The following is an 18,772-nucleotide window of genomic DNA, read 5'->3' as shown; positions in this document are numbered from 1 at the left end:
AAGTTTCTAGTGATCTCTGAGCAAGCTGGCCCTCACAAGTCTAGTATATTCGATAGAGACGTAGTAGACCTCAGTCCTACGTCAAATCTATAGGATATATTATTCCAATGCGCAGAGCCTATTGGGAATATAGGAACTACACTACATGGCGCTCAACGTTTGGTAAGGCGATAATTTAACGCTAGATACTAGAGTAACTCAGTCGTGCTTTTCACACAGACCCCCTTTTCCCGTAAAATACTCCAAAACACGTCCGGAGTGGGTAAAAAGGATATAATATCCACCATAACTGAGTAGGACGAAAAATCCTATGTATTAGTTTTAGGTTTGTTCAACATTGAAGGATACAGTGTTCCAAAATATTGTACACCTAATCTTTGTTTCCTTGAAACTTGCTCTGCAAACTTTCAGTCAACAAAATGACGGCGAGAGACGAGGAAATGGAAAGAGCTGCACTAGAAGCTCAGGCAGTTTTAGACGACACAAGTGTCCAACGAAATAGCCCGGATGCTATACTTATCCCGGCAAATATAAGGAAAACAATCACTATAAAACTCATAGAAAATGGAGTATCATCAAAAGGTGGTAAAGTAATCTTTGTAATAGAGGCACATGAATATCGGCAGACAGAGGTATTGTATTCATGGATTCTGTTTCCTGCAGCAAATGCAGTAACACACGAGTTCCACTACTACAAAGTAGAGGAACCTCCAGCGGAATACGTTCCTTTCGAGGACGTTGAGATTCCACTAACTTACCAAGAGCATCAGCTTTGGTTTAATGGTGCCCTACAACATCAAAATCACATTACCAGGCTCGGTCCACTAGGTAGACCAGGAGCTACATGGCCGGTACTAGCCAGCTATACTCCACTTCCTGACATTGAAAGAATGACAGGTCCAAAACTATTAGCTCAGCTAAAACAGCTAATTAAAATATATAGACAATTGGTTCAATATGTCATGCGGAGTTTAACAGTCCAACCTACTATAAGGATTCCACAACACACCCCTCATCAGGAGAACACAAACAAAATTACACCACAGACTATACCGTCAGTAATCGGTAAATTGCCCGCAAAATGGGAACAAATTCCGTTTTGGTTAGCCCAAAAAATTACTCAAATAGAGGCAGTATTCCCTGATAGTACACCTCATGAGAAACACAGGATTCTGACAATCTGTTTACCAATGGGGATTGCACCACACATAGAGGATTGCGACACTTGGGGTACAGTCTTTGCTTTAATCTACACAAAAACACATGGTGTTCCGTCTATGACGGTAATACCAGACGTTCTAAGACAGATTCAAAATGAATACGGACCAGAACCTGCTTTAAATCTTGGTATGAAGTTACTAAAAGATTTCAAACAGGTTTCAGCTATACTATTAGCCAACATTAAAGGTGAAGCAGCATCCGTGGCGATCCGCCAAAAACTAAAAGAAACAGATATTACTGAGCAACCGTATGAGCTTGCTAGAATTATTGAAAAATCCTGTGAAGAATTAGGTAGAGATAGTTTGGGTGGGAAACCAGTAAAACCCTAACTAACGGAAAATCCTGAAAAAGTTTTTATTAAAAACAATACAACTACTCCTAAGAAAAAGTGGGAAAATACCAAACAGACACTTCCTAAAGAGAAGCGTTCCCAGTCCAGAGGGAGGTCTCCTCAACAGGAGCCCTCTGAAAAGAGATATAACCTTAGAAATAGGGATAATTTGAGAAAACCTGATAGATATCAAGATATTGATACACGTTCCTCTCGTACCTTTCAGACTTCCTCGCAGAAATCCGAAAGAAGAGGACGATCAGAACAAAAAGAAGAACGCGTGAAGTCCAAAGATGAACAGCACGTTCCAAAAAAATAAGTAAACTCAATTCACCAAGAAGAAGGTAGCAAATCTAAAGATCAGACATGCCGAGGACCTTGAGGACACAGCTCAAGAACGGGGAGTGGGCCCAGACAATGCTAGACAGCGCAGCAGAGGTCACCATAGCTCGCAGGATCCTGAAGGATCATCTGGAGACAGTGGACTTGAATGAATGCATTCAAGTTGAAACTGCCGACACCAGGGTTAGTGTACCCTATAAGTTATATGAAGTAACACTCCGGATGGAGGGGGACATAACTAGGAAAATAAAGGCACTCTTTTAGGAGAAGCTATCTAAGGGTTATGACATTCTTCTAGCTGAACAAGTATGGCCACCTGAATTTGTCAGGGAGTGCCCACATGGCGAAGAGATAATTATGCCAGCCTTCTCTAATCACATTACAATTCATAAAAAATACACCAATGCCAGAAAATGGTCTGTAGCCCAGGCTCCAGCATTATACAAAAATCACGTAGGATGGGATGAGTACTCGCCTCATCATAAAATCCAGTTAAAAAATCAACCTACTGCACAAAGGCAGTATCCAGTTAAGCAGGAAGCTAAAAAGCAAGTCAGGGAGATCTTAGATCAACTTGAATACCAAGGGGTGATTGAAACATGCACCTCATCTATGAACAATCCTTTGTTTCCTGTCTCCAAGCCAGACAATACATTTCGTCTAGTTTTGGACTACAGACACTTAAACTCTTGTTGCAAAACTTTTGCAGTACAAAATGCACACAGTGCAGCAATAATGAATAACATTGTGCGTAAAAAATATAAAACCACATTAGATATTTCTAACGGTTTCTACTGTCAAAATATTGCACCAGAAAGTAGGTGTTTGACCGCTTTCTCAATAATGGGGACACAGCGATAATTTTGCCATCTCCCCCAGGGATTCAAGAATAGTCCAGGTTCATTTTCAGCCAGAGTAGCAGAGTTACTACAAACGTATGATGAGGAGGCATTATCTTATGTCGATGACATCTATCTTACAGACGATGATTTGAACGTGCACTTGAAAAGAGTGAACACCATAATACTTGGGTTCGCTTCTGAAGGGTACAAATTCAATTTTAAGAAATTATGAATTGCCCACCTCAACGTCCTATTTTTAGGCTACGAGTTATCAAGTGAAGGCAAAAGGCTGGCAGCCAACTTTCTAGAGAAATGTGCGCTGCTTCAACCTGCAAAATCGCTGAAAAACTTACAGTCAATTCTAGGTTTCCTGAAATTTGGTAGAACTTATGTTCTAAATTACGCAGAAAGGGTTAGACCTCTCTACGAACTAATCGAACCTGATTTCAAATCAACTAATTGGACTCAAGAACACACTGAAATTTTGCGTTCAGTGCAAACAGACATGTTAGCAAAAACACAATTACAGACACGCGACAACGTGCGCAATCTTGTAATCCGAATCATCCCAGGGAGATGCGGTTTCACATACCTAACCTTTAACGAAGGTGAAAAGGTACCAATAGCTTACAAATCACACTTGTACACACAAGCTGAAATGAAATTCACTTCTACAGAATAAATTCTGACAGCGGTTCAAACTGCAGTAGCAAAAGAGAGAGCTCTCGCGCAGGGTAAACGCATAATGATCGTTACAACTGTACCTGCTTTAGAGGCAGTGACAAAAGCGAGCATTCCAAATGCTGAGGCTTTACATCCAAGATGGATACAATGGGTTAACTCTCTTTCTGCAACAGACGTTGAATACGTTTTTGACCCATACTTGAAGACACAAGAATTTCTCCAATACGAACAAGAATGTCCTCTGCCGACTGAAATTCTACCTCTAGAACATTACGGATGTATAATCTATACAGACGGCTCAGTACAGCCCGCAATTGGGGGTAAACAAGCCTATAGTGGTGCGTGCGCGATTGTTAAAGGTCGCTGGCGCAAAGGTAAATTTAGACCAATGGTCACTAAAACTCAATCACTCGGAGACTGTACAGCTCAGCGAGCTGAACTACAGGCTTTCAAGATGGCGCTTGAAAATACCGATCGTGAATTCCCCACACTCATAGTGTGCGATTTATATTACTGCATCCAATCTTACAATGAATATCTGCAGAACTGGGTTCAAAACGGTTTAAAAGACGCAAAAGGTGGCACAATTAAGCATAAAATGCTTTGGGAACGTGATTCATACATTGAGTCATCAGCGTGATGGCGTTCATGTTGCAGGGAATTCATTGGCTGATGAAGCCGCAAAGGCAGCTGTGCAAACGGCTTCCGTAGCTGCAATCACTTGTTCAAAAACAAAAATAGACAGCGAAATAATGCAAGCTGTGACCGCTTCAGTAAAAGATAGTGGTAAAACACTCCCGAAAGGCTTTCCAGTAAAGTACTCATATATAACTGATACAAATAATGTTCCTTTTGCTCAAATCCCTGGAGTGGGGGATAGGGTAATTCTAAACATGGAACATAGGTTAGGACTAATCTTAGCAGCACATGAAGGACTCGCCTCTGCACACGCAGGAGTTTCCGCCACAGTATCATTATTAAAACAGAGATATTGGTGGCCGCGCATGGGGAAACAAGCTAGAAACTATGTTCTACTATTTAAAATCTGCCAGAAAATAAAGGTTTCTACAGTGAAACGACCTGCGCAGACGCCCCTTCTAATTTCAGATAAACCATTAGCGTGTGTTTACCTGGACCACTGTGGTCCCTTACAAAGGCATGGCAACTATAAATATATCATGGTCGCAGTGGATTCCTGCACAAGATTCATTTGGATGTGGCCTCAGTGCGCGGCTGACGCCCGAACTGTTATAAAAGATTTGCGAGTCTTTAGCGGCACATACGCAATCGGCACACTACATTCTGACCAGGGTCCTGTGTTTAGCTCTCGAGCTTACAAGGAGGACATGGCCAGCCTGGGCGTTGCATTGCGGTACTCAAGTCCATTCCATCCTGAGGGAAATGCGGTAGTGGAAAGAAAAAAAACGTGACATAAAGCAATCTCTAACTGCTAGGGTATTAGGTTCGGGTGACGGGTGGGTCAAACATCTAATAAATGTCCAACGTAGTCTTAATAATCTGCCAAGAAATTCTCTGGGGGGAATCACTCCATATGAATTACTATTTGGTACTAGAATGCTCATACAGGATCTTGATTGTCAAACTTCAGTGGTGGAACAAAAACCCTTTGATATCACAGACTGTTTGGCTATTTTACAGGACTTAAAAGAAACAAGAGGAAGTCTGAGTAACACAACACAAAAGCCAACGACCACTGAAGAAAAGCCACCTGTCCCAGCAAGACCTGTCTGGATTCCAAAGATTGGGGATCTAGTCAGGGAAAAGATCACGATGAAGAAGGAATTTGGGCCTTCTTACAGAAAAGCAGTACCTGTCTAAGCAATCCACAAAACAAGATCAGCGTTGCTACCGCCCCTTGCTGGAAAAAGGGAGAACAGAATCGTGTCCATCGACCTGGTCAAACCACATCATGTGGCCGATAATAAGTAGTAGGCCCAGTGGACTCCCAAGATGTAGCAGACGAGGCTCAAAGAGGTTCAAACTGAAAGACTTATCACCTTTGATAAACCTGCAGTAAGAAAAGAAGGACTATGCAACAAAGACATTGAACTTGTGCCTCTTGAGACCCAAATAACAGTTCACCAAGAAACACCTGTCTACAATGATATAGCCTCTGACTATACTAATATGACAAAGGAAAAAACAGCTCCAGCGATTCAAAAAAATCCGGATGCAATCCCAACAATTGACAGAACTGCCTTTGGCTATTTCATCAACTTTGATGCATTTTCTGAGGATCCCAGTGAACCTGAAACTACGCCAGCAAATAAAACTTTCAAAGAAAAAACAACAAAACTCTTTCATCAACTTGAAGATACATATCTGGTTTCACCATGGGTTGAATTTTGGATTGTGTTAGGTGTACTTTTTCTCCTGCTCTGGCTCATTCTTGTTTTAAGTTTGGGATAAATGATAGATGGAAATTACAGTACAATGGACACAGCAAGTAAGAACATCAACTTGCTCCTGAAACCTCACAAATCATCTCACGGTGAGCGAAGAGACCTGTCATCAGTGAACATCACAGCAGTTTCTATACCTGGTGGTATAGCATGGGACACAACTGATTATGACATTTATGGCCCGGTGGAACTGTTGAAGATTCCACACCAGTTTAAGGTTTCTTTGAGCGACTTTGTTTCACAAAGCACATTTTCTGATGATTGGAACTTTGAAACTGTTAATAATATGATGAAAGATTTAGAAATGTCAGCTAAATTCACTAAACATGAATACTTAGAAGGATCATCAGATTATGAACAAATGTATTGTTTTAATCTTATGGTCACCATTATTTGCAAAATTCGGCAAATCCTCTAAATGTTTTTACTTACAATCAATGGGAACATTGTCCAACGCCGCCAAAGGGCAGCTCTAAAACATTTTATGAGAAGTTTCCATACTTCTCAGGTTTTAATGTCACAAATCCAGAAACTTTTTATTTCAAAAATATGAATAAGACAGGAATGAAAAACATGTTGACCAATACTAAACAAATTTATTCTGTGAAATTTTACGCTCAACTGTCTACATTAGGTTTTAACTTTTGGAAAGACAACATTGAGACAAAAACTGTCTGGGGCACAAAAGACTGGCAGGTGCAAGGTTTAGAAGCCTTGTTCAGAGCCTGCATTATCCCAGAACAAATAATGTTTTTAAATGACACTGTTCAACAAACATCATGTCTAGGCTTACCTAAGATAAAAGATTTAAACAAACCATCCGTCCATACCTAAAGCCACGCCTGATAGTAATGGCACTGCAGATGAGGAGGTAGACGTAAAGCAGATTTTACAACAGAACAGAACTAATCCTGATTGGAAAAAATGGTTAATCTGGCCCACAGACACAAATAACACAAGGGTTCAAAATGAACAGGCCATATCCAAGATGTTCCCAGAGACAACATCCAGGGATAGTCACAACATACAGTATAGGAAAACTATGCCTTGAGTGGCTACAGAAATTCACACTTCCAGAAATGAAACAACACTTAACTTAACTTAACTTAACTTAAAGAAGGCAATGATTTGCGAGACTTCTTACTTGGATCTCGTATACCACGTCAGAAAACGTTTCATATATGCCGGTGTGTATTCTGCTTACAATGAAGCATGGAAAGTCACGCAAATGGAAACTGCAGAAAAGATACGAGAAATTGATCGTATTTATTTAGAGAAAGCTCTCTCTGTAGTGGACAATGGGTTAACAACTCCAGAATTTATTCTTTGGACAGCATTTTATCATCTGCCAATGACATGATAGAGCAGGACTTGCTAATGTTACAACATGGCCAGTCTCAACTACGTTCTATAATGCTGCTAGGCTGGACGTTACAAAATCTGCGTTCAGGCTACGTGCCATGGTGTCTAATCAATACCACGTCATTGTTTACTGTTGTTAACCTTACAGATAAACAAATCTCTTTGGCACAAAGAGGAGCAGACTATACGGTGCTGAGCATTGAAAAACTGGAAAGATTACCATTAACCATTTCTGAGAAACCTGTCTTGGAATGGATAATACATGGCACCATCACGATACCAGTGACAATTTTCCAATTTCAGAGTTGCTTAAAACACATACTAGCGGGCCTGTATGAAAGGTTGGGTAAAGGATACATTAAGCCAACCTGGAATTCACCATACACACACAAATGTTGAAGTGGGAGAAAGGAAGTGTTTCTTAGTAGTAAAAATTGTAAGAACTCGCTAAGCGGTATACTTTTATGCGAAGGTATTAATTTACACGGAGCCTGTGAGGGTTCTTCAAATAACCTCTCTTGCCACCTGCACGGTTCACCAGCAGCGGTGATAGAACCAGTTTTCAGGCAGTTTTCCAATGGCAGCTACGTTATGCCCAATGATCACAGCTGTTGTGGCATGTTGCCAGGAAAAGCGTATCTAGTTGGTGTGTCAGCCAGGGTCACTTGTTGTATGCAAGTATTGAATCCAAAAAGCAAGACAGACAAGGAGTCGGCGTTATGGCCTTCACTGAATATCTCTTCTATACTAATTGATACTTTAAGCAGAATGAAAGCCATTCTTTTGCAAAAAACTGTGCCACTGACCTCATCTAGAGAAACGTATGATCTGCAAGTTGCAAGGACTTCTGCAGAGATACATGCATTATTATCAACAAACTGCCCAGTACATTTCACAGAAATGTTAGGTCAAATCTTAAATATGTCTGATACTAGCGGTATTGCACATGTATTTAGGACAATTTTTTCGGGGCTGTTAGCACCATTTGAAGCAGTCCTCTGCATTTTTCCAAATTTTGTCCACTCTGTGTTCGGTGGCCTGCCTCTCATTTTGGGACTCGGAGCAGGGATCTTATTTTTATTCCTACTACTCCGTTATGACAAATCCGGCCACCAACGATAACCAAGCCGGGTGTTGAGGTACCGTGACAGAATAACACAGGTCCTTGGCTTGGCTCGTTTGAGAGATCTGAATACCACATGGTTCCTTTCATTCAGACCAATCTGGCAAGATTGCATCATACCTGTTCTACGATGCTTGCTTTGTGAAGAAGACTGCGTGTTAGATGTTTGTCTAAAACTACCATCGGTTGCGCCAATGGATGCAGACGCATTACTGGGTCCGGTAACGGCTCACCTGTTGTGTTGCCCCCAACGGCTACCAATCCTGATGACGGCATTCATTGAGATCTCACCAGTGAATCCAACAGGAGGTGAGATACGCGGATCAACAAGCACACAGACACCATCTGCTGTGAACATTGCTAACGCGACAACTGACACTGACGGCGATGCTTCTCATCTGTGCACAACTGATCTACTTAATGAAGTAGTTCCACTTTCACCTACTGTGGTAAACGATTTCTTTGCCAGCTTAGACGATTTGATATGTTCTCCTGACACCGAGAGTCTTGCAGGACTTCCTTCTGCATCACCTCATGTATGCTACTGGGAGTAGGAATAACCTCAGTCACAGGTTTATGAGTTTTCATTTCTTTGACCCAACCAGAAGTGTTCTCTACACCTTCCACAATAGCAATAGCTTCCATAAGTGAGGGATTTCTTGACAGAAGTTTCTCTTGCAGTCTGGAACTGTTGGTTCATCAGACCAACTGGTCACATATTAAGGAGTCTATCAAGTCAACAAACTTGCAAGTGCGGGAAAGTGTTTTTAAAGATGCGATGTAATTCCCAACCATTTCATTGTGTTCTTGAACTCTCAGAAATATTTCATGTCATTCAAGCACAACTTTAATCTGTGGGCCAAAATAAGATCCTAGTATTTTTATGGACATTTCAAAAGCATCTGCAAGTTCACCATCACCCTCAAGTATTGGTAGTTCATAAATACTTTCATAGATGTTGCGGCTCTCAATTACCAAATTGTGAAGTAAAATGGCTTGTCTTCTACATGCAGAGAATTTCTCACCATCTATTGCCACTAGGTAGGAATCAAATAACTTCTTCCGTCTTTTCCATGGAATCAAAGGTTCTCTTTTCTCACATAGAAAGGCTGAGGGCTGACTCATAGAAGTGGCAGACATGTTGGTAGAAGTTATAATGAAACAGTATTTGAAATAGTTAAAATACCCGAAATTATTTCTTTCCTGGAATTTCCTTAAAATGCAGGAATGCGATCAGAAGGAACAGATCTGATCGCGTTGAAAGGAGGAAAAACTGAGCTTTTGCTTCCGTGTGCGGCCGTTACCATGGAAACAGAAAACAAAGATGGTGGCGTACGTGGCGTGTGCAGCCTGATGATGCTTGATCCTGCGTCAGAATCCAATGCGAGAGAGCACTCAGTCAGCAGGCACGAGTAGCTCCACGAGCGTTTACCCCAAACCACGAGAGGAGCAGAGTAACAACGGCGAAGGTAAAAGTTTTTCAAATTGAAGCTCAGCTCGACCGTAGCGTAGCACATCTCCAGAGCGTGCTCTAGATCTGTTATAGTAGAGAAGATAAGCGTTGATTGTTCTCCATTGTGGCTAAGTTGTGAAAAAGTTTAAATCAGGCTGAAATCTGTGGGTCCAAAGGGGAATTGGTGGTGAGCTTGTCCCCCACAAGCATCACTCGTCACCAGTGTTAAAATGATACACACTGGATGATTTGAGACATTACCATGGAGACCTGGAACCAACACTTACGAGCTGGAATGTAAGAAAAGACAAGTCATTACAACACTTTTCTGGCCTATTCTGTATCCTTTGTTTCCACAGTCCACTAAAAGTGTTTCAGATTCTGTTGCACTCCCCTAGCAAAGCACAACACTATGCTTAACATGCGGGATTCTCAAAGTGTACTCAAAGTGTACCCCAGTCACCATTAGGGTCGATATTGTCATCTGAGACTACGGAAGTCTGATTGTTGACTGTGTCTGAATTATTAAATTGCTTGCACCACTTACCTCTTGCAACCCCTTAACCCCTTCACTGCTAAGCCTTTTTCCCCTGTGCTAAGCCTTTCTTTGGCTATTTGGGGCAGTTTGCTCTTAGGCCCCTGTAACTTTTTGACCACATAAGGTACCTGTGCCAAATTAGCGTCCTGTTTTTCCTACATCGTGGGGATTTTAAAGGTATCCAGGGTTTGTAGACCCAGAAATTAGCCAAAATACAGCAATTATTTTTTTTGGAGGGAGGGGACTGGGAAAAAAGGGCAACAGATGAAAGCTTCTGTTTTTTTCCCTGCAAGTGGTATCAAAAAACGGGTTGTGGTGCTGAAATCAACATCTTACCAGATTTCAGCAACAAGCAGACTTTTGTCAGAATGCCAAACATTTTTACACAGTTATGGCATTTTTCTGGGACATAGCCTATTTTTGCTATTTTCTGTGCTTTCAACTTCCTTCCAGTTGGTGGTAGAAATGGGTATGAAAGCAATAATGGATCCTGGAAAGCTATACATTTTAGAAAAGTAGACACAATTCTGAATTCAGTAAGAGGTCATTTGTGTAGATCATTTAAGGTTTTTTTAATAAAATCTAACAGTTAAATATAGGAAAAATTGAAAATTAGTTGAAAAAAACAGTCATTTGTGTCAACGTTTTCACATGTACATTCTTCTAATTATGACAGCTGTTTGAAAGCAATATACCATTACATCCGTTGGACCTTTCTGGTTGTGGGAATATATATAGGACTTATAGGTTCACCAAGAACCTACAAGACCAGGAGCAAGTAACTGAGCAGCGACCTACAATGGTTTTTTATTATGTACCGGGTATATAGCAATTATTCTGGGAAAATGTATACTTGAAAAAATCGGTATGAAAGACACGTATGTATTTCTGAAATGGGAACAAAATATAGAGTTTAGCAACAGTAGATATTTGCACATTTCCGAAATTGGGAATACCCATACCTGCATGAGAATTATAGGTCATTTTTTAAAATGACTTCTTTTTTACACATTGTGTTTCATTTGGAAGGCAGAAATGCATCGAAAGTCAATAGGTAATAACAGTTGCTCTAATTCTGTGTTACCCTAAGTCTCCCGATAAAAATGGTGCCTCACTTGTGTGGGTAGGTCTAGTGCCCACAACAGGAAACGGCTCAAAACGCAACGTGGACACAACACATTTTCACAATGAAAAATTACCCTTTTTGTGCAAAGTGCCTAGCTTTAGTTTATTAACCCTAGCACTGCCGGCACCTAGGGAAACCTATAGATTTTTTTAAAACTAGACCGTAGCGTAGCACAAGGGAAGGGGTGCCTTGACTGGCTCTCACCAGGTTCTGTTACCCAGAATCCCTAGCAAACCTAAAACATTTTGTCCAAAAAAATGAATTTTACTTACATTTCTGTGGTGGAAATGTCTGGAATCTGCTAGGACCCCCAAAATTCCACCCACCCTGCGTTACCCAAAGTCTTCCAAGGAAAATGGTACCTCACTTGTGTGGGTAGGCCTAGTGCCCGCAACAGCAAACAGCGCAAAACGCAACATGGACACACCACATTTTCACATTGAAAAATTACCCTTTTTTTGCAAAGTGCCTAGTTGTATTTATTTAACCCTAGCTCTGCCAGAGCCTAGGGAAACCTAGCAAAACTATACATTTTTGAACACTAGACACCCAGGGGAGTCCAGGATGGGGTGACTTGACTGGCACTCACCAGGTTCTGTTATGCAGAATCCCTTTCAAACCTAAATAATTGTCAAAAAAATACATTTTCCTCATATTTCATTGGTGGAAAGTTCTGGAATCTGCGTGGATCCACAAAATTCCACCCACCCTGCATTCCCAAGTCTTCCAAGAAAAATGGTACCTCACTTGTGTGGGTAGGCCTAGTGCCCATGATAGGAAACAGCGCAAAACACAATGTGGACACACCACATTTTCACAGTGAAAAATGACCCTCTTTTTTCAAAGTGCCTAGCTGTAGTTTTTTTTAACCCTAGCTCTGCCGGCACCTAGGGAAACCTAGCAAACCTATACATTTTTGGAAACTAGACACCCAGGGTAATCCAGGTTTGGGTGACTTGACTGGCTCTTACCAGGTTCTGTTAGCCAGAATTCCTTGCAAACCTAAAAAATGTGTTAGAAAAACACATTTTCCTCACATTTCTGTGATGGAAAGTTCTGGAATCTGCATGGATCCACAAAATTGCACCCACCCCGCATTTCCCAAAGTCTTCCGAGAAAAATGGTTCCTCACTTGTGTGGGTAGGCCTAGTGCCCGCAGCAGGAAACGGTGCAAAATGCAACGTGGACACACCACATTTTCACAGTGAAAAATTACCCTTTTTTTGCAAAGTGCCTGTCTGTAGTTTTTTAACCCTAGCTCTGCCGGCACATAGGGAAACCTATACATGTTTAAAAACTAGACACCCAGGGAAATCCAGGATGGTGTGACTTGACTGGCTCTCATCAGGATCTGTTACCCACAATCCCTTACAAACCTAAAACATTGGGGAAAAAAACATTTTCCTCACATTTCTGTGGTGGAAAGTTTTGGAATCTGCGTGGATCCACAAAATTCTACCCACCCCGCATTCCCCAAAGTGTTTCAAGAAAAGTGGTACCTTGCTTGCGTGGGTGGGTCAAGTACCCATGGCAGGCAAGAGCCCAAAACCTATTGAGGCGATATCAAAATTATCTATCACAAACCAACCTGGTTTTGCACGGGGGGGGTCCCATTAGTTTTTGGCCCGGGGCTCGGCGGCCATCTAGGGAAACCTACCAAACTGACACATTTCTGGAAACTAGACACCTGGGGATGTTCCGCGAGGTATGGCATGTGTGGGTCCCCCAACATTCTCCTACCCAGAATCCCCTGCAAACCTCAAATTTTGATGAAAAAATCACTTTTTTCTCAAATTTCTGTGTGGGAAAATTCTGGAATCTAAAAATTGTACCTCACATCTGTTGGTAGGCATAGTGACTGCAACAGGAAATGGCACAAATCTTACTGTGGAGACTTCAAAATTACCTATAACAAAATTACCTGGTTTGGGGGGGGCACCTGAGGTTTTGGCCCCGGGCTTGGTGGCCATCTTGGGAAAGTACCAAACCCAAATATTTCTCAAAACTAGGCACAATGAGGTATGGCTTGCGTTGATCCCCCAACGTTTTCCTACCCAAAATGCCATGCAAACGTCAAATTTAGCTGCCGGCACAAATGTCCGACCCCAGAGCGTCCCCTGAGTCTTCTTAGTAAAAAGATACCTCACTTTTGTGGGTGGGACAAGGGCCTGTGACTGTGAAGAGCCAAAAACTTAGAGAATATGGGTATAGCACTGAGAATTCTAAGCGCTACATAAAAAAAAAACGTTTTTAGCCAATTCTGCATTGGACACCCACACAAGTGAGGCCCATACAAAAAGAATCCCTGGTGTCTAGGGTGCTTTCTGCCGCCACAGGGGGCAGAAAGACTGTCATTTTGTGGGGGGAGGGGTAGGGGCATTGGCATACCCATCTTTAGCAGCCCCCACCCCTAAATTAATCGTTAAAAAAAAACCCTGGCGTCTAGTGGGCTCTCTGCCCCCCGGCGAGCAGATTGAGGGCTACCAACCCCATCTGCACCCAGGGGGGGCAAAAATACTAATTGTGCAAGGGGTGGAGGCATTGGTGTGCCCATATTGGGCAGCCCCCACCCCTAATTTACATAGTAAAAAAAAAATCCCTGGTTCTAGTGGGCTTTCAGCCCCCCCTTCCCTGGGGAGGGGCAGATGGGGCTTCAGTCTGAAGCCCCCATCTGCCCCCGTCGGGGCAGAAAGACTGAATTTAACCCCAGAAATATGGGGGGGGGGGAAGGCCCTTGCTCAAGGTGCTGTTTCCCCCTCCCTGGTGCCTAGTTGGTGGATCCCTGCTGTCTGCAGCAGAGGGATTTAGTGCCCTTGTTCTCATGACAGAATGGTTCGGTCATGAGCGCAGGAGCACTGGACTCCTAACTTCACTACTACTAAATGCCTTTTGTGAATTCCAAAAGTAGTAAGTTTAACCAAAAGTTGTAAGTGCATTCTGGGAATACCAAAAGTATTAAGTGCCTTCTGTGAATACCAAAAGTAGTAAGTTTAGGATTTTCTCTGAGATTAGTTCTGTGAATCGGCCCCTTAGAGTGTAAGATCCTTATGGTCAATAGCGTCCTTGCTAGGCAATCATGACACATGGTTGCTGTAGCCGGGACTTTGTTAGAAGCTTAGAAGCCTCATACTCTGTTATTTCTTGGAAGTCGATGAAAGACAGAACTTGAAAGTATTGTACAACAATAATATATAAAAGAAAATAGACTTCATACTTGAACATCAATTCAATGCTTCTCCACTAAGGACTATGAACTCTTTTATTGCAGGTATTTGTTTCACCAGGAGTCAGCCATGAGGATGACAAACTCTTGTACAAGGACACATCCATTATGATTATGAACTCTATATTCCATCTGCCTTGTTTCTTCAAGACCAGCTACTAGGAACCTCATCTTGCACAGCCTTCATATCATTCTTTGAACACCTCCGGCAGTAAGGCATTGCTTTCGATTAACCTTCCATCATTAGTTACTTGAACAAACTATATGATATTAATTAACGCTGTTCATGTTGCAGTTACAAACCAGTTACGCAGTAGATATTCAGAACTGCAGATCAGCATCACCTAACCCAGAGCTTTCCAAACTGTGTGTCCCGACACAGTACTGTGTCGCCTGCAAATGGTGGGTGTGTCGCGGGCACTTAGCACGTAACTGCTGCTAATTAAGAGGCATTCTTAGACACTCTGCTCTATGGTGGCCGGGCGATTCACAACAAAGCCTCATTAACAGGTGAATGGTCTTTTAAAGACCTGTGAAGTGATCGGGTGCGGCAGTGTGTGTGCCCGGGAAGCTGGGGTGAGGTGACAGAGGGTGACAGACGGAGGGAGGAAGCCAGAGGAAGGGAGACAGAAGGAGTGAGACAGAGAGAGGGAGAGAGACATAGGGAGGGAGACAGAGGGAGGGAGACAGAGAGAGACAAAGAGGGAGGCAGAGGGCGGCAAACAGAGGGAGGAGGGCGACAGAGGGAAACAGGGAGGGAGACAGAGAGAGGGAAACAGAGGGAGGGAGACAGAGAGAGGGAAACAGAGACAGACAGAGGGCAGCAGAGGAAGGGAGAGAGAGAGGGAGACATAGAGGGAGAGAGGGAGAGAGACAGAGGGAGGGAGACAGAGGGATGGAGACAGAGGGAGACAGAGAAGGAGGCAGAGGGCGACAGACAGAGGGAGGAGGGTGACAGAGGGAGGGAGACAGAGGGAGGGAGACAGAGGGAGGGAGGCAGACAGAGGGAGGGAGACAGAGAGAGGGAAATCGTGGGAGACAGATAGAGGGAGACAGAGAGAGAGGGAGACAGAGAGAGAGGGAGACAGAGAGGGAGAGGCAAAGGAAAAGATAGAGAGGGAAAAAGAGAGAGAGAGAGACAGAGGGAGGGCGACAGGGACGGAAACAGAGGGACAGAGACAGGGAGAGGGAGACAGAGAGAGAGGGAGACAGAGAGAGAGGGAGACAGAGAGAGGGAGACAGAGGGAGGAAGAGAGAGGGAGGGAGACAGGGAGAGAGACAGAGGGAGGGAGACAGAGAGAGAGGGAGGCAGATGGAGACAGGGAGGGAGACAGGGGGAGACAGAGGGAAGGAGAGGCAGACAGACAGAGGGAGGGAGACAGAGGGAGGGAGACAGAGAAGGAGACAGACAGACAGAGAGGGAGACAGACAGAGAGGGAGACAGACAGAGAGGGAGACAGAGAGAGAGGGAGACAGAAAGAGAGGGAGACAGAGAGAGGGAGACAGAGGGAGGGAGACAGGGAGAGAGACAGAGGGAGGGAGAGAGAGAGGGAGACAGAGACAGGGAGACAGAGAGAGAGGGAGACAGAGAGAGAGGGAGACAGAGAAGACCGACAGAGGGAGACAGACAGAGGGAGACAGACAGAGGGAGACAGACAGAGGGAGAGAGAGAGGGAGAGGGAGGGAGACAGAGGGACATAGACAGAGGGAGGGAGACAGGGACGGAAACAGAGGGAGACAGAGAGAGGGAGACAGAGGGTGACAGACAGAGGGAGACAGATAGAGGGAGGGAGACAGAGGGAGACAGACAGAGGGAGGAGGGCGACAGGGGGAGGGAGATAGAGGGAGACAGACAGATACAGGGAAACAGAGGGAGGTAGACAGACAGTTTTATTTTAAACTTTTACCCCCGATCCCCCCTTAGGTGGTTCGGGCTCGCTCACTACGCTGCCTTACTGTGTCCCAAAATGATGCATCTCCAAAAAGTGTGTCACCAACATGAAAAGTTTGGAAAGCTGTGACCTAACCTTTAACGCAGATCTCTTTAGCAAGCAACAAATGCTAGTTCAGAGTAGTATGTGCATATTTTCTATAAATTCTGATTGTGTTTCAACTCTAGGAAAACATAGATGTTTATTCAACTATATGGATTTGGAACTACAGAGATTGTCAAAAGTCATATTGTATGCAACATCAGGCATTAGAGGCCATAGTTATAGCAATAGCAATATTATAACAATGGAATGTTGAGCGCTCCATTGAAGACAATGGAGAGCTCTGGGATTTTAGTGCCTGTTAGAAGCCCGGAGTCTCAACATTCCTATGTTTGCTCACAGCTGTTGCTGTGAACAAAGGCCTCACGGAGCCCGAGGCTCGGAACTTTAATGTTGGAGTGGGCAGGCCTTTAATCGTCAGTAGTGCCCGCTAAGGGGGGGCTCTAAGGCTATGTTAAAAGTCTTCTCTTGCCCCCAGGTTTCATCCTCATGCAGTGAAGATCAAGTCCAACTGTGAAACAAACAGACAACATCCAGGTCTATGTCTCTCCCATTCTATTTTTTTGCATCTACTTCTAACCTGCATATTGTCAGTACATGGTTGGCAGTGTTTTTGGAGACATTGGAAGCCTACATTATTTTTGTTAGATTGGTATTACAAGGTTAGCGCATCTTGACACTGACCACCTGAAGACACGTGAACTGTCTCTCCACTGCAGTAACAGAAGAAAGTCCGTGTAGATTATGATAATACAATCATGTTTAAGTTTGATTTATAATTCTTGCAAAGACTTAAACACGTTGCTAGGACCATAATGTGGCAGCTGTATATATCAGTATCATCTTTAGAAGGATTGTCTGACATATTGTGTCTTAAAATTCATGTACATTTTCTATTATTAACACCAAGGGGGCAATATTTTGTAGACTGATTTTGTGTGTAATTATTGTGTCATATTGTATTTGAAATCCAAACTTGCTCAACTTGCATACTAAATGTGTGTCAAGCCGTCAAAGGGATTACTTGGCAATTCAGCTGGAGTACAGTGAGGCCTGAGGTCTTGGAACATCAAAATTCGAGCACAGCATCACCATGGATACTTCCAGGTCAATATTCCAGGTCACAATAAATAGTCCTCACATTGACAGGCAAGTAGTATGGATGTTGCTCAGTCACTGATACCTTTCACAACAATTTCTGAAGAGGGGGGATTGGATACTGGTGGCTCTTGGCACTTCTTTCCAAGGGTGAAAGCTGGAGAAGAACATGTTTCTGTGTACTTTGCATACTGTCAGTTAAACAAAGTCCACTTGTGCTGATACTCCTAAGCTGCTTCCGCTTTCTGTTGCAGTGTCAGGTTGTGATAATGCTACCCACGACTTCTTACTCTTGCTCCCTTGGTAATCTCTATTTCTTTCTGCCCTGTCTCAGAGCCGTCTTGAGTGTCTCTCTCTTGTAACGCCATGATCCCACTCAGTCCTCAGTCATTCTTTGGTCATTTTTAGGTTGAGCCTAGCAGCTCGCATGTGCTGCTCTGCGAGGCAGGCTGTATCCAGTGTTTGGACATTCAGCACGCTGTTTGATTGGCTCCTTCCTGTGCGTCTCAAACATCCTTTATTTTCATTGGTTTACAGCTTACATCTGTCTCTGCTTTTGCTGGTTTGGTCATGTCCTGGAGACTGACCCTGTTACATGAATTCATTATTTCACGATGGGTCATATATGTTAGTGTAGTGCACTACAAGTTTTGTTAATTTCCTGCTCAGTGGAGCGCACTCCCATCAGCCTTGCCGTGAAGCGCGTCCATGCCACAGACAAGCTGTCTATTACCAAAAAGCTGAATGTAAACACCATAGCACAGCCTTGGCATGAAGCAAGTCTATGACTCAGAGAAGCTGAACAATGAAGGCTAAATTGCGATGCACTCCCTGCAGCGGTTCTTCCACCTACTGCCGGCTAATCCATTTAAGGTGGAGAGGAGTTATATATTGCAGCTTGCAGCTGATGTTCCTTTCTGTTCGCAAAGCTTACCTATCCTTAATCTCGTCCATGGTGCCCAGTAGGTACCAGCTGCTCGTCTCTACCCACAGGACTCGGATGACATCAGCA

This window comes from Lissotriton helveticus, chromosome 6 (assembly GCF_964261635.1).
Source record: "Lissotriton helveticus chromosome 6, aLisHel1.1, whole genome shotgun sequence".
NCBI lineage: Eukaryota > Metazoa > Chordata > Amphibia > Caudata > Salamandridae > Lissotriton > Lissotriton helveticus.
Note: the sequence above shows the minus strand (reverse complement) of the source record.